Below are 15555 nucleotides of genomic sequence, written 5' to 3'. Positions count from 1 at the left end.
ACACTTTTAGTCATGAAACATATTTCTGAAGCTGATGAATTTGATTAGAAAAAAACAAGAAAAAAATTGAAAATGTTTAATAATACTAGAATCAAAGAAAAACAGTCAAATTCAACTCTCTTGTTGTTAATGAATAGCCCATTCCTTCCTTCCTTTCAGCTGAAGAATGGATGCCAGTAACTGGAAGCAGAGTGTCTTATTTCAATTGTAAGCTACCTTGATCTACAGGTCTCAAAGCAAAAGAAGGAAACTGTATGCTCTGTGTGATTTTGGTATTATTCTTTATAGTAAAAGGTTGAATGTCATGGGAGGAAAACTAATGCACTAATGAATAAATGAATAGAATTCACATCCTCCAATGACATATTTGTAGATGATTATATGATCCAGGTGCCCCTGTGTATTCACCAATGTTACTAATTAGAGCCACCCCTGCCCCTAGTCTTTGCTCACAGTCTCATGAACTTTTCAAGTTTAAAACTATTAACTGTTTACCTAGGTATTCATATGTTGTTTTGCATATAATAACAAAAAATGTCACTGCTGTCTTTCTAATCTAAGTGCATGGGCATTATGGAGAACAGATTTTTAATTCAATAAGATCAGTGGCAGAAATAGCTGCAATGAAAATATGCTTACATATATGCTGAAGAAATATCACATACATACTTGAAATGTGTAGGCATGTATAAACACATATACATGAGAAAAAACTGATGATCAGTCAATGATTTTGGTTTTCCACTGATTTTAATTTTTATGAATTTATATGATATATTCTGCAATGGTACACATTGTTTATGCCAGAATACATACTGAAGTCCTTAATTAACTAATTTCCTATAAAAAACAATTAGCATGATGCTTAAAATCAATTAAAAATAAGTAAAGTTCCAACTACAATTAATTAACCAAACCTTTAGTGAATCTTTAGTGAATGAAAAGGTTTCCGTGATTTATTTGTAGTGAAATAGGAAATATAACAATATATTTTCGTGTAAAGGTTGATGTTACACCTGTACTGATTTAGTGTGCTTCTTATATCCATCACACATGTATTCACAGATACTAAGTATTGGCACATAATTTCCCCATGCCCATGTAAATGTGTAACTTTAACCCACTGAATGGATATGTGCAATGGCATTTATTGAATTGTTTCAAGTTTCGTATCAAGGCTTTGTTACCCCCCTCCTATCTGAGTGTTCAGATTTCTAGAAGTGGTTCTTTGATGTGTGCTCATAAACATGGAGGGATTTCCCCTCCCTTCTCCTTCCTTTCAATTCCCTCTTTGTTCTTGGAACAGTAATTCAACAACTAGCCTTTGTTTGTCTATATTTACAGCTACATTCTCCTCAAAGACCGATTTGTTTATTTATTTCTGCTGGGAGGGGCCGAGATCCATGTAGGAGAAGTGGTTTTGGCATCATCACAAACACCATTCAGCCTCTCCAACAGGGGGATATTTTTCTGTCACATTTACTGTTACCCAGCAGGTGATGTATCACGATACAGTTGTTTTCAATTTGCCAACATGTCTTTAGAAGTGAGACTATAACATTTATAACAAAAAAAGGGTCCTTTCTCTTTTATTCTGATATTACTTATTTCCAAACTGGTTTGGCAAGTCAGGTAAAAATTATTTCCAAGCACCTGTATATGTGAAAAACGTTCTCCAGCAGTGGGAAATCTCAGTGCTCTGTTGTTGAAAGTTCCTATAAAGGATATAGCTAAATCACCCCTCTCCTCCCAAACACAAAGGATGTAATCTCCTCCCTCAATGCAAATCTTACTAGAAAAGACCTTAACAGGCCTCACATGTGGCCTTCTTTTTCAGACACTGCATTAGTTTCAAGGAAGATTTGTGACGCTTCATGTGTCTCTGGTTGAGAATAGTGTGTTGTCTTCTTTATACTTTTCTGTTACTATGAAGGTTTGAACTATAAGCTTCTTTATGTGTTTTCTTTCCTTTGACATGCAATAATCCAGCTGGCATGAAGTCTATGTTAGTTTTTTTTAATCTGAAACTCTTACAGTGTCTGCCATTAAAAACTCTACTTAATTGCTACTCTGAAGCAGTTGCAATCCCACAGCATCTCCTGCTTTATAAAAATCTAATGTGACTATTGGCATGATGGACTGAGAGGTATTCTTTAGTGAGACCTATTGTGTATTCTCTCTGTTTAAGAAATCACGCATTCTGTGAGCAATAGTGATGATTTCTAAATAAATGTAAAAACAAAACTCCATGCTGGACAACATAGTTAATAATACTCATTATTACAAGCCCTTACATAATCAGTTTTCAGAATGACACATCATCCGTGTAATGTATAACTAAGGTATCAAACTTAACTACCATAAAATTGGTTCTTTTACACACACTATTTTACACTGATATCTAGGATTATATGTAAGTAAGAGAGTCTGGGCTGTGGTCTTTTGCCTAAAATGAAACAATACAATATTTCTTTGAGAATGCTTGTCCTCATCCTTTGCTGCTATCATACTCCATGTAGACTAAAGCAGTAACATCATTAGGGTGCATTGTGTAAACATTTCAGATCACATATGCCAAATTCACCATTTAGAGCTTCAGGTAATTCTACTTTCCCTGTCATTTTTCTCCACCAAAAAAATTCTGTGGATGATGTGATATCCGGTGTCTTAGTTTAGGTGATTCCTAAACCAATCTATTTTTCCAGAGGTTAAAATGTCAGAGACGTTTTGTCAAAAAAAAACCCAACCCAGATAGATACCATACATTACTCTCCTGGCATATAAATATGTCTGGATCAAATATACAGATTTAGGGGATATTTTTCCTGTCTTTCTTATTACAGGGTGTACTGGCATACCGAAAGTATTCTTCCTCCATTCGCAACTTCAAGCCCAGGTCCAGCTTATATATGCTGCTCTGTGGTCATTTTCAGTTCTGCTCTGTGCTGCTTTTCTGTACAAGTAACAGTTTAAAACTATCTTTTTCTCTTTAATTGATTGGTTTATTTTATCTCTCTATGCCCCCTAATTGTTGGTGAATATTTTCAAGGAGAAAATAATGTGATATATGCATATCTTCAGTTTCATACATGATTAAAAATTACTAAATTTATGAAATATTCAGTATACATAGGATTTGCAATGCATAAGAAGTGTTATTTGTCCATAGGAAGAAAGCCTACATTTACTTTTTTGAAAGCATAAAAAAATGAACAATATTGAAACATAAAGAAAAAAAATTAATTTTTGCTACTTTGAAGACACTGTGCATTCTGTATTCAGGTATAATTTACCTTGTAGATTCACCAGTTTTATTACGAAAATTTTGGCTGTCTTCTCTTCAAAATTATCTGTCGTGACAGTGCTCTCTATATTATCTGCAGTATGTTTGGCTTTGTACTGCTTGCCTTCACAAGTAACAGTGTGCACTGAAACTAAAGCAGGGCCAGGCATCACATTCGCACCTAAAAGCCGAGGTAATGAAATAGAGAAGTCTATCCAAGTGTATTACATGCATGCCATTGTCTGCCACTCAGCCAGCCAGCTGTGGAATTCTCCTTTTTTATTGCTGTTAGTACTACTACTATTATTATTGCTCTTATTACAACCCTGCTTTCCTTCACAGATGCTATTATGCATTTACTTTTCCTGTAGCAAGAGCACCAATACTGAGGAATGAGAGGATGTACAAGCATAGGAGCATCCAGCAGTCCAAACCAGAGCCAAGGAGAGGGAGTCTGCTCTCTGCGTGGTTTCTCAGTGCTCTGAAAATGACATGAATAGCTAATGCTCACCATGAAGGCTGCAAGGCGTACAGCTCTCATTTGACTGCCTCCTGCTCCCATCATCAGAGGAGGCTCTGGGAGTGAAAGGTCAGGGGAATAATCCTGCACCTGCAGCCCACAGAGGACCAGGCACACAGTTCCCGACCAGCCCTGCCGTAATTGATGCTAATTGTTATGGAGCCAAGGCGCCCTTCCATGGAGAAGCAGGTGGGCGCCTTTGTTGTGCTTGGAACCATTATACTAATAACAAGCTTAAGATTCTCTGCTCAGGCTTAGGAGTACAAAGGCATGGGCAATACTTTGGGGAGCCCCTTAAAAGGTTTACTGGGCATCTCCTAACATGATGGAGTAAAATTCTCTGAGAGTGGAAGGCCAGAACAAACTGATGAATAAAAAAGGGCAGTACCTGCTGGCTGGCCAAGCCCTGAACAAACCTTGGGGATGTGACTCTGGGGGCTTTAAGCTGCACCTGACAGCTTCTGTGGAGACAGAGATTTTGCACCCCGTCATCTATTAGACGAATCAGGTGTAAGCTGCTACTTCAGGGACCTAGAGAGCTCCCAGGGGAGTTTTCTCTGGAGCTGCCCATCTGTTTGCAAGTTTTGATGTGAAAGGATAGGCTCAGAAAGGGAACTGAAAAATGAGAGGAAAAAGAGATGAAAGGAGTCCAGCTGCTGATATGATATTGGGTTATGGTCAGACAAAAAGCCAGTAATTGCTAACACTTAGAAGTATACATTTTTTTGCCCTTCCCCCAATGCTTAAATGGATTGTTCCCCGCACCCCCTGCAGACCACCAGACACCCAGCTGGAAGAAAGCAGTGTCGCTCCCATGAGTTTGAAAGAGTGGGTTTGAGTCCATACTGAAAGATACAACCCAGGGTTTTGCAAACATATTGGTGGTACTTTAGTATAAACATCACAGCATTACAGATAAAATCAGGACTGAACAGTGAAAACACTACAAATAAAAAGAAAAACCTTAGAAGAGGAAGAAATAGGCTAAATCAGTATGTTTCAGTGTGTGGTTTGTGTGCCTCAAGTAGTGTACAAAACAATTGTGAAAATAGTAAAGCGCTTCTCCTCAAAAGCCCACACGTATTCCTGCATATTCAAGCAAACAAACAAAATGAGGGAAAATAAATGAAGAAAACAAACAGAAAGTAGGCTAATTTTAACAGGCTTGTAAATAAGTCTGAAAACACTATGCAAAATGGCCTGCAAATTTCTCAGAAAGCAATTAGAGAGTTCTTTTGAATAAAGCCTGAACTAGATGACCTTTTGGGTAGGCTTTTCTCAGCACTGGTACACAAATATGTGATTTATAATGCAATCAGTGGATTACATTAAAAAGTTAATGCATGCTGCTTGAGGATGTCACATACTGCATCGGGTGGTATAGATTATATTGACCATTTTATGCAATTTACTGTTATTTTTTCAGAGCCTGACACTGAAGTGTAGTTAAGCTCCTAATCTAATCATGTGTCTCTTAGCTTTATGGGATCATTGTGCCTAGGGAAGCTGACATGATGATCCATTAAAAAGCTGGGTACATTTTTAAAAATAAAAAATAAAAAAAGGAAGAAAAGAAATGTTCCTGAGGGCATTAGGCTAGAAGTAAAAAGGGGAGAAATAATTTATTGAAAATCATAAACCTATTCAGATATCACAAGGAGACATTTTTAGATACAGATGTTGGGTTACTCAGAGGTCAACAGTCATGGCCAAGCATCACCTGCTTCTCTAAATCGCTTATAACAGTCCTGGAAGTATGAGAAACCTTTGCAATTTAAAAAACAGAACCCAGACCCTAGAATTTAGTCTGCAGAAGTCATTAATTTGGCTTAAGAGTCATGGCAATTAAATACAAACAACCAATAAGCCCAAAAGCATTGGTGGGTTTCTTTTTATATTTCACTTCTGTGCTTGAACTGTAGAGATTTGACTTTCCATGTAGTCCGAGTATTAGTAATAGACATTTTTCTCTTGATATTTAATTTTTGAAGAATTTTTTGAAGAATCACAGACTTCTAGGAACTGGAAAATCTGAGCTCCCACCCTGTTCTTTGAAATACAGAGAATTTACTTCAGTTTACACCAATAACATACCTGAAAATTCAGAACTGAGGTTTAAATCACTAAGACATTGGAAGGAAAACCAAATCACTTGCATTCTGCTTGAATTATTATGTTGGCTTCTCAGTGCTGTATCATACTAGTTCATTAGCAGATTTGCTAGGAAGTGAACCTTCAGAAAAGATATGGTTCCTGTATTTTGCATGTCATCAGCTAGGCAGTGGTAAAGTGACTTTTAGGGGCCTTGCCTACTTAATCTAATGGACCACTTTTTTTTTTTTCCAGGAAAATTTAAATCCTTAAGTTAGTCAGGAGAGGAACAGTGTAGTTTCAGGCAGATGCATGGTCTGAGGTAAGAAAGCTTGCTTCTTAAGCAGCTTTATGAACTGTCTGCTGATGAAAAGAGGTTATAGACTATTGCCCTGCTGATGGAAGGAAGCTGCTACTGGCAAAGGCTTCAGGTGCAGCTCAATGGCACAGAATTACCCTACTCTGTGCCTCGCCTCAAATTCCAGGAAAACCTGCTTGATTGACTCTGTGCATGGATGGCAGTCTGTACCTGGCTTGCGGGTGGCAGAAAGAGACAAATACAAGTTGAGATGTAAGAGTAAGTGGGAAAGAAACCAGCTGCATGATCTTCAAACTCATAAAGAAATCTTTAGTAAGTTTGTTCAAGTGTCTGTACCTTGGGACCAGATGCATGATCATAGCAGGTCCATGGAACAGAGATCTGTAGCCCGTTCCCCACCACTCAGACCTGGGAAAAATTGTATCAACTCACTCCTGAGGGCAACAAGTATGCCTGAGATCTCAAGGATGTTGTCTTTGAGCAGATGCAGAGTGGTACCTTGTAATGACAATAGAGGTGCCCCTCTCCTTCAAAGCATCGCTGAGATACAATTAACTAGAACACACAATTCCTGCTTCTAGCACTACAGCTGGAATTGCAAAGCTTCTTATTTAGTGGTCTTGTTGGCTTCCCTTCACTAAAAATTCAGGCAGGACATAATAGAAGAAACAGAGTAATCACCAGCCAAGAAAATTAGAACAGTGACAGCATCAAAGTGCAGTGCACTACTGTAATTGCCTGAAAATTATAATGCTTTGCAAAGAGCTAATATTTGTGTTGATTCTAGGTACTGAGGACCAATTTTCTGATGAGAATGCCAACAACTGGGATGCTATTTTTCACACATTTCTCCAGCAGCGTGGTTAAAATAAAAGACTATAAAAATTGGCAGAGACATCAAGTTATCTGCTTTCACTTTCCTATTTTTCATGAATATTCTTGTCTAGATAAGAAATACTGTTGTCAGGAGTTCCATATTCTTATCTTACACTGACGGAGAGTGTAGTACTGACTAGAGAAGGGAATAAAAAATAAACCTCAACACAAATGGAGCCACACAAGAAAAAAGTTGATTAGTTATTTGCTTTGGTCTGCTGCATCTATAACATGATATTTTGCAGGATTTCCCAACGTAATGTCAATATATGTTCATTTCATGAGCAGCAATGGACTAGGAGTATATTTGCTTACGTCAAAAGTACTTGCATAGACTTTATAGAGAGCTGCATGAACTCTCCTGCGTGGTGTTGCAGATTGTGTCATTATCAGCATACTATATAGGGGATGCTCAGCTGCAATCTTCCATCCATTTAATTACCTGTATATAATTGTGAAAAAAATTCTTGCTCTCTGTGAAAATCCAAGGAAGCATTTTTGAGACAGACTTGCCACGAAAACAAAAAGCTGTCGTGTTGCTTTCAATTTTCATGGTTTCTCGTGCTGTCAGGCAACTTTCACAAGGATAAAAAGTCTTTGATCTTGGTGAATGACTTCCTTCTATTTTCAATAACGCAATAAGCCATTTTATTTTCAGGCAAAGGTATTTCCATAGAAATGTTTGTTCAGATTGCTTTCACAAAAATACTACAACTTAGTCAAGAAGTTGCAGTGGCCAAAGGTCAGAGGTATCAAATGGCTTTGATTTAACAAGAAGTAAAAATATTTTTTAAATATATTTCTAGCAAAAAAATGTGGCAAAGAGCATTTTATTGTGTTTTTAATTGATTATGAAACTAGAATTCACCTTAGCTTCACCAAAGTTTGGAAACGGTTCAACAATCTGGTGTTAAATTTTAATTTTTTTGGGGGGGACAATTCCATGCCATTATGTCTGGTCTGAAGCATTCTGACTGACTTTTGCACTGAGAAAAACATGCACATTTAAATTTGTTCTTTAGAGAAAATTTGACATATTTCCTACCAACCTCTACCATCTTAGAGTTCCCTAGCAAAATAATTTGTCAGTGGGAAGAAGGATTCTCTGTACCATGCAGCACATAGTCAATTCAGTGTCACTGATGATGTTTGCATCAAGTAGGCAATAATTGGAAAGACTGGCTTGTTCCAATATATTATTTCATCTTGCTACAGCTTTATTCAATCATGCTTATTCCTGAACTGATACTACAAACACCATCAATGCTATTGCACTGACTGCTGTATTTTTGCGTTTGCATGTCAGAAAATCTGTTAACTTGTTTCAAACACTCTGAGAAGCAGCTTAAGCAAATTTGGGATTGCTTTGAAGACCTTTAGCTGCAAGTTATTAAATGCACATTGCTAATAATGGATAAGACTGAGAACTAGTGCAGTAGGCATTTTTCCCATTGAAAAGAATGGCTCTTTGCCAAATGAGTTTGCAGTAATTGTGCCAATTGTGAAATCTACTGGGTATATACTGAAAAAAATGGGAAAGGCTCTTCAATATATTCAGTAATTATTCTCTTAACTACGTTTTTAAAGTGCATCTGGACACTGGACAAAGTCTTCAGAATGTAAATGAGCTAAAGACAAGCTCTCCTCACAGTGCAACAGGGGAATTAAACCAAATGCATTTATTATACTCTGAAATCACAGCTGACTTCTAGTAGTGCCAAAATAAAGAGAGGTTTACACAAACTGCTCATGATTTTTTAAGCGCTAATTACAGCTGAAGTGCTATTTTTCGGGTGAACAAAATTTGTTACCAAGTACCATGTCATAGAATATAAACTTCACATAATTCTAAAGACTCAGATGTTATTGCAAATGTAGTCATAGAAGAGGAAAAAGGGGGAGGATATCCAATGTTAAAATCAGATAAAAAATGTCTTGCAGTCATCTGCTAACTTATCCTTGCAGACTTGTAAACTATGTGAGACAATAGTTTTCCTTCACAGAATTACTGCCAGTTAAAGCAAACGTGGCTGGACCCCTTGCTTTATTTTGTTTTCCCACAGTTCACAAATCACAAGTGTATAGTAGAAAGCCATGAAATCCCTGATCAACAATCATACGTGAAATAAAGCTCAGTTTTTCTGAACACTGTAGAACTACTGAAAGGCAGAATGCAATTTTAAATATGTCTTCTTATATTTTTAGGAAACCTCAACTGTATAACTGCTTGAGGATTAGGCTACAAAAAAAATTCTTGTTAATCAAATTCTATAGGCGATAAAAGCAGAACTTTCACCTTGAAATATTAAATGAGAAGTTTGTAGATCAAGATGTGTTTGTGCACAATCACTAGAAATGGTTACACAAATGAAGAACATTTTTCAAAATGTTTTGCAATGATTTGGTCATGTATGATTCCACAAAATTATTTGATAAATTATTTTCTATACCATCAATTATGCCAAAGCCTCCTGGGACTAGCTTTTTTTTTTGCCTACGGGTCACTACCACCTCACAAATTAAGTTCATTTCAGAAAGATTTGCTGACTGGCCATTAACATATTTTCTATGAATCTATATGTCTACCACAAGGGTAAGCCATAGAGAATCTCTGATGTTCTACTCATAATTTCTATTAACTTTACACTCTGTGATTTATTTTTCCTCCATTACTCTGCTTTTGTACTTGTATTCCTTCACAAAATCAAAGAAACAGAAACTATAAAATAAATGTGTCCTTTCTAAGACACATTTGATCGAAGCATTTTCCGTGTTTGCTCAAGTAGTCTCTTTTAAAAAAAAAAAAACAAGCTTATACCGGGATCTCACCAGTCTGAGTAAGTAAATCAGTACAGAATAATGTAAGAATTTCCTGTCATTTTGCTCATATATTTGATCACAAGGTTTGATTACAAGCAAGAAGAATTTTGGTAGCGTCATTTCATGCCAGTTCCATATGTAAGTAGGGAGAAGACATTCCCCACCAAACTTTCATATTCATTATGCTTTATCTTGTAATTCGTCTCATTTTCTTTTAGTTGTGTTGACATACCTTTGATTTGGGAATTGCTATCTTCACAACTTGCAGAGAATTAATCATACACAAGACTCCGATGATGACCTAGTCCCCAGTAAACTTCAGGTCACAGTGTTTCACTAAGGCATTTCTTTCTCCTTTGATATTTTTAGAAATTCCCTAGGGAAACATAGACTAATCATAGGGTATGGTCCAAGCCTCAGATTGGAAGCCAGGGGATGTTAACAAGGAGATTAAGTAGCTGCTTGGCAGCAGTTCCAAAATCACTGATTTATCTCGGAAAAAAATTGCAGTTTGGAACAAATGTTGTGAACCTTTTAGCTCAGAAGACCTGGACCAAAGCAGTCATGTCCCACAGTGTGAGAAGCTGAGCAGTGTCCTGCACTCAGGAATGATGATCAAACTTCAAGCTTGCCAGTTTGGCAACTATATCAAATAGCAAGGATGCCAATAACAATGTTAGTCTGGGAAACTACCTCTCCTGCTAGGGGAACAGCATAGACTTCCACTTTTATAGGATTTGACATGTCACCTCTCACTCCAGTCCACTCAGCGGACTTACAGATAGTTATTAGCATTTTATCTGTAAAATAATGAAAAGGATATGTTACCTGACTGACTCTTGCTAAAATAACTGCAGTACTGAATCATTAAGCCCTCTGGTACCAACTGTTTCCAAAGGTTCAAGTTTACTTGGGATGAGAAGTCAAGATCCCTAACTTAATGCACATGTGTGAGAAGACTCTTGCTGTGATTAAAAGGCAACGTACCTCAATGTATTTGCTGCTACCAACACTTCTAAAGGAATAACTTTTTTAAAGGACAAAGGAGTAATCATAGAATCATAGAATCATCAAGTTGGAAAAGACCCACCGGATCATCAAGTCCAACCATAAATAATAAGTTCCTTCTAGGATAAATAGGTGTGGCAATAGAAATAAAAAGCTTGTAATCAAGTGCTGAAATAGTCTTAACATTTCAGAAACTCAGAGAAAGTCAGATTTTTTTTTCCTTCCTTTTTTCCTTTGTTTTTGTGGGTTTGGCTATCTTTTCCTACTGAATGTGCTGTAACTTTCTGATGGAAATAATTGTAAAACACTCAGAAACATTTTCTTGGATGATTGTAGTCCCTTCCCTTCTTTAGAAAGTCATTTGCCTACATAGCACCCAGCTCAAGCATGTAGGTGTTCTCCTGCTACATCCATCATTCCAAAGCACAAAAGAAAAAGAAAATAAGACAACTCCCATCCCTGTGCTCCTCATCTCATCCCCTACCTCTTGCACATACACACACAGGTAAATGGAATATGCAGCAATAGAGGAAAAATATTTCTAAATATTCAGCATACAGTCCTCACCTGAGGACAGCACTGAGTACAGAGGCACAATCAATTCCCTGCTCCTGCTGGTCACACCATTATTGATACAAGCCAAGATGCTGTTGGCCCTCTTGGCCACCTGGACACACAGCTGGTTCATGTTCAGCCAGCTGTCAACCAGCATCCCCAGGTCCTTTTTGGCCTGGCAAAAACACATAGGAAATGAAATGAAATGAAATGAAATGAAATGAAATGAAACCTGTTAATTTAAATCTGTACACCATATCCCGCTGAGAATCATAGAATCATAGAATAGTTTGGGTTGGAAGGGACCTTAAAGATCATCTGCTTCCAACCCTCCTGCCATAGCTATGGATATCTTCCACTAGATCATGTATCTCAAAGACTTGTCCAAACTGGCCCTGAACAACTCAAGAGATGGGGTACCCAGGTGCAGTACCTTGCACATGGCCTTGTTGAACTTTATGACGTTAGCACACAACCACCTCTCAAGCCTGTTAAGGTCTCTCTGGATGGCATCCCTTCTCTCAGACGTGTTGACTGCACCTCATAGCTTGGTGTCATCAGCAAACTTGCTGAGGGTGACCTCAATCACACTGTCCATGTCTGTGACAAAAATGTTAAATGACACCAGTTCCAATACCAATGCCTGAGGAATGCCACTTGTCATCTGCCTCCACTTGGACTTTGAACTGTCAACCACAACTCTTTGAGTGTGACCATCCAGCCAATTCCTTATCTATCAAGTGGTCCATCCATCTAATCCATGTCTCTCCAGTTTAGAGACAAGAGCATTGTGTGGGACAGTGTTAAATGCTTTGTACAAGTCCAGGTATATGATGTCAGTATGTCAGTTAATCTTCTCTTATCCACCAATCCTTTAGTCTGATTGCAGAAGGTCATCAAAATTATGAGGCACAGTATGCCCTTAGTGAAGCCATGTTGGTTGTCATCACATCCTTAATTTCCACATGCCTCAGCAGAGGATCTGCTCCATGGTCTTGCTAGGAACAGAGGTGAAACTGACCAGCCTGTAGCTTCCTGAGTTTTCCTTTTTTCCTGTTTTTAAAAAAAGGAATTTTTTCCCCTTTTCCAGTTGGTGGGGACTTCATCAGAATGGCAGAACTTCTCAAATATTATGGATCATGGTTTAGCAACTCCATCCGCCAACTCCCTCAAGACCCACTGATGTAAAATATTTAATCTTTAATTAAAGAGATAATTAGTTAAAGTTATAGACAAAAAAAGTTCACATTTGTTTGTTTACTATGCAAAGTTCAGCTTTGCACAACAATAACTGGTCTTCTGTGTCATTATCTTACACTTAGTGTGCTGTTTTTCCCACTTTCATGTTTCTTTCATTTATTTGTTAAAGAGATTTCCTGTGTGCAAACCCTGAATAAGGATAAATTCCCATTTTCCATGTCCACCAAAGGAAAAAAACAATTAACTAGAAGCATTAGAGAATCATTCTGATGGATGTGTCTTGAAACTGGACATCAGCTAAACAGAAGGGTCATCTTTCTTCCCATAGTGGACCTGCCCAGGAAAGCAGACACCTTTTGAGCTATTTGCTATTGTATTTCCAGAAGTCAAAAGGTCACAACAGTTTTGAAACTGCATGAACAGCACCTCAGACCTGAATGATTGATGCACTGAGGCTTACTTAAGCAAACTGAGGAAGAGATACAGGCTTAAAAATCCTCAGTGTGAGATACATGTGCTTGAAAATTCTTTATAGGTGCTAAAACTTTATTCATTCTAGTTTTGTTTTTTTTTTTTCATAATGACCACAAATGCAATATCTTTTACAATTTCTGATTTTTTAATTATTAATCTCCAAAATAACATCTTTGACAAGTTCCAGCTGTGATCCTGTGAGAGGCAGTGCTGATTTGGACCTTATCCTCACCAAAATAAATAAATGTTAACACAACAACTATAATATAAGGTATGCTGAGTCCTGTTTTCTGCTGGTGCAAGATATCAGCATTGTTTTTCTAATACACCAATATTTTGGTCCAGCCTCTTTTGTCTTGTACGCTACCAAAAATTAGTGCTTGCCAAAGAGCCAACAGTGATAACAACATCAACTGACAATATGGTGCAAATAGGAGGAGTTGAAAAAATCTTACACTAATGAGTCAATGACTGTTGTTATAACACATAAATTAGAAGGTGCTATATTATGGTACAATGCAGTGATATTGAGGTAGCAGAGATTGTTTCAAATTACAGCTGTACAACTGACTTTAAAATCATACCAGTGTAATCCCTTTGTCAGTCATTTATACAAACTGAATGAAACACTCTTAGTTGTTTTAACTTGTCAAAACTCAAGAATAGCATAACTAAAAAATTACTGTCATCTACATCTATGAACACTCCTAGCCCTAACATAAAAGCTCAGGAAGTGAACACCAAAGTTTTCTGCTTTACAGAAATTACTCCAAGCAAGAGCTAACCAGGACAGAGAATGGTATGAAACTCTGTAAAAGATAATAACACAACCAATGAAGAATAAGAGGACTAATGCTCAAAGTAAAACAAGCCTGTGCCTTGACAAATAGACTATTGGAACGAAACAAGAAATTGAGGGTTTGAAGCATATTGTTGCTTCTGCAAAATTCAGTTTCTAGATGTAGTTTTGCCATGGCTTTCCTTATTTATATTTAAAATTTTTATTATTTTCAAAACCAACTTTTGAAAACCGCTTGGTTTTCTGTAGAAGCTATTAATGGAACATATGTATTATCATAATGATCATAATCATCACTACCAATGCAAAACATGAATTCATTCATATAATGGACCTGTGCAAGAAAGCAGTCGCATTTTGGGCTATTTGTTATTGCATTTCTAAAGTGAGAAGGTCATATCAGTTTTGAAACTGCATGAAAAGCACCTCAGACCAAATTGATTGATACACTGTGGCTTCCTAAGGCAAACCTTGGCTGAGACACAGCTTGCAGGAGAGGAAAAAAGCAAACCTGTCAAAAGAAACTCCTGCTACAATAACATATTTACTAATATGTCTCATTACAAAAAAAAAATCATATATTTTGATTCTGGACATGAGTAAATATTCACTGGGACACATCCTAGTCTTCAGAGAAGCATTCTCCTGCAATGGCATTGCATGAGTTTGTTATGAAGGTGGAGCAAGACACAACCATCTTTATGAAGTCTGCCAAAGTTTGGGCTGGTGTAGGTTACTTTTGCCCAGCGGTAAAAGAGGGCTGGAAAGCCATCTATGTTTCTCAGGGTGTTTTGTCATTGCTGTTATTCTGACTTACCTCCACTCAAATTGGGCACCTGATACATGATCACAGAGAATGTATTTTCCTGATAGTCTCTCCAGCTGCATGTCCCTTGTGCGCTGGGAGGTTAATATGGCAAATAGGGAGGCTGATGCATTTCCTATGCAGTTGTTCCTGTGGATGTGTAGTACCTTTGGCAGGGAAGGGGAGATATATCACCCTAAGTCATGATACAGCGGTTACAAATCAGAGCCCTATGTTTATCTACAAAAGGCTACTGCTGCTGGACAAAATTAGGCAGGGAGAATAGGTACCTGTCTGCTGTACCACTAAGGTGGGTAGTATCATTAACGATCAATCTGTGCCCCAATGGGCCAACAAGATCAACTTTAAAGCCCTACTTTGTTCAGTCTCTGAAGAGCTATGAGTAGGATTCAAGTGTGTGAAAACACTTTAGTTCTGGTTATCGTTAGAATTTCCAGGAAGCAAATGGGTTTGCCATGTAGTTTTTACCCTATTTCTGGAGCAGCCGCACATTCCTTACCCAGAGAAGACTGCAACACACCTACTGTGCTTTTGGCAATGCAAAAACTACTCAAAGCATACATCAGTTTTCAAACCTCTTAGATTCTACTGTGTCTTCATAAGAGAACATTGAAACAAAATAGAATTATATTACATTCAGAATTCATATTGAGATAATAAAGTTTTTAAAAATCTACGTCTCTAATAGATTTTGCTATAGTAATTATTTTCTACTCAAAAGTTGCCTATACAAATCGTTATTAATTTATCCACAAAAGAAAACACATTTAAAAATCAATTAGAT

The sequence above is a fragment of the Phaenicophaeus curvirostris genome, chromosome 2, assembly GCF_032191515.1.
Source record: "Phaenicophaeus curvirostris isolate KB17595 chromosome 2, BPBGC_Pcur_1.0, whole genome shotgun sequence".
Classification (NCBI taxonomy): domain Eukaryota; kingdom Metazoa; phylum Chordata; class Aves; order Cuculiformes; family Cuculidae; genus Phaenicophaeus; species Phaenicophaeus curvirostris.
Note: the sequence above shows the minus strand (reverse complement) of the source record.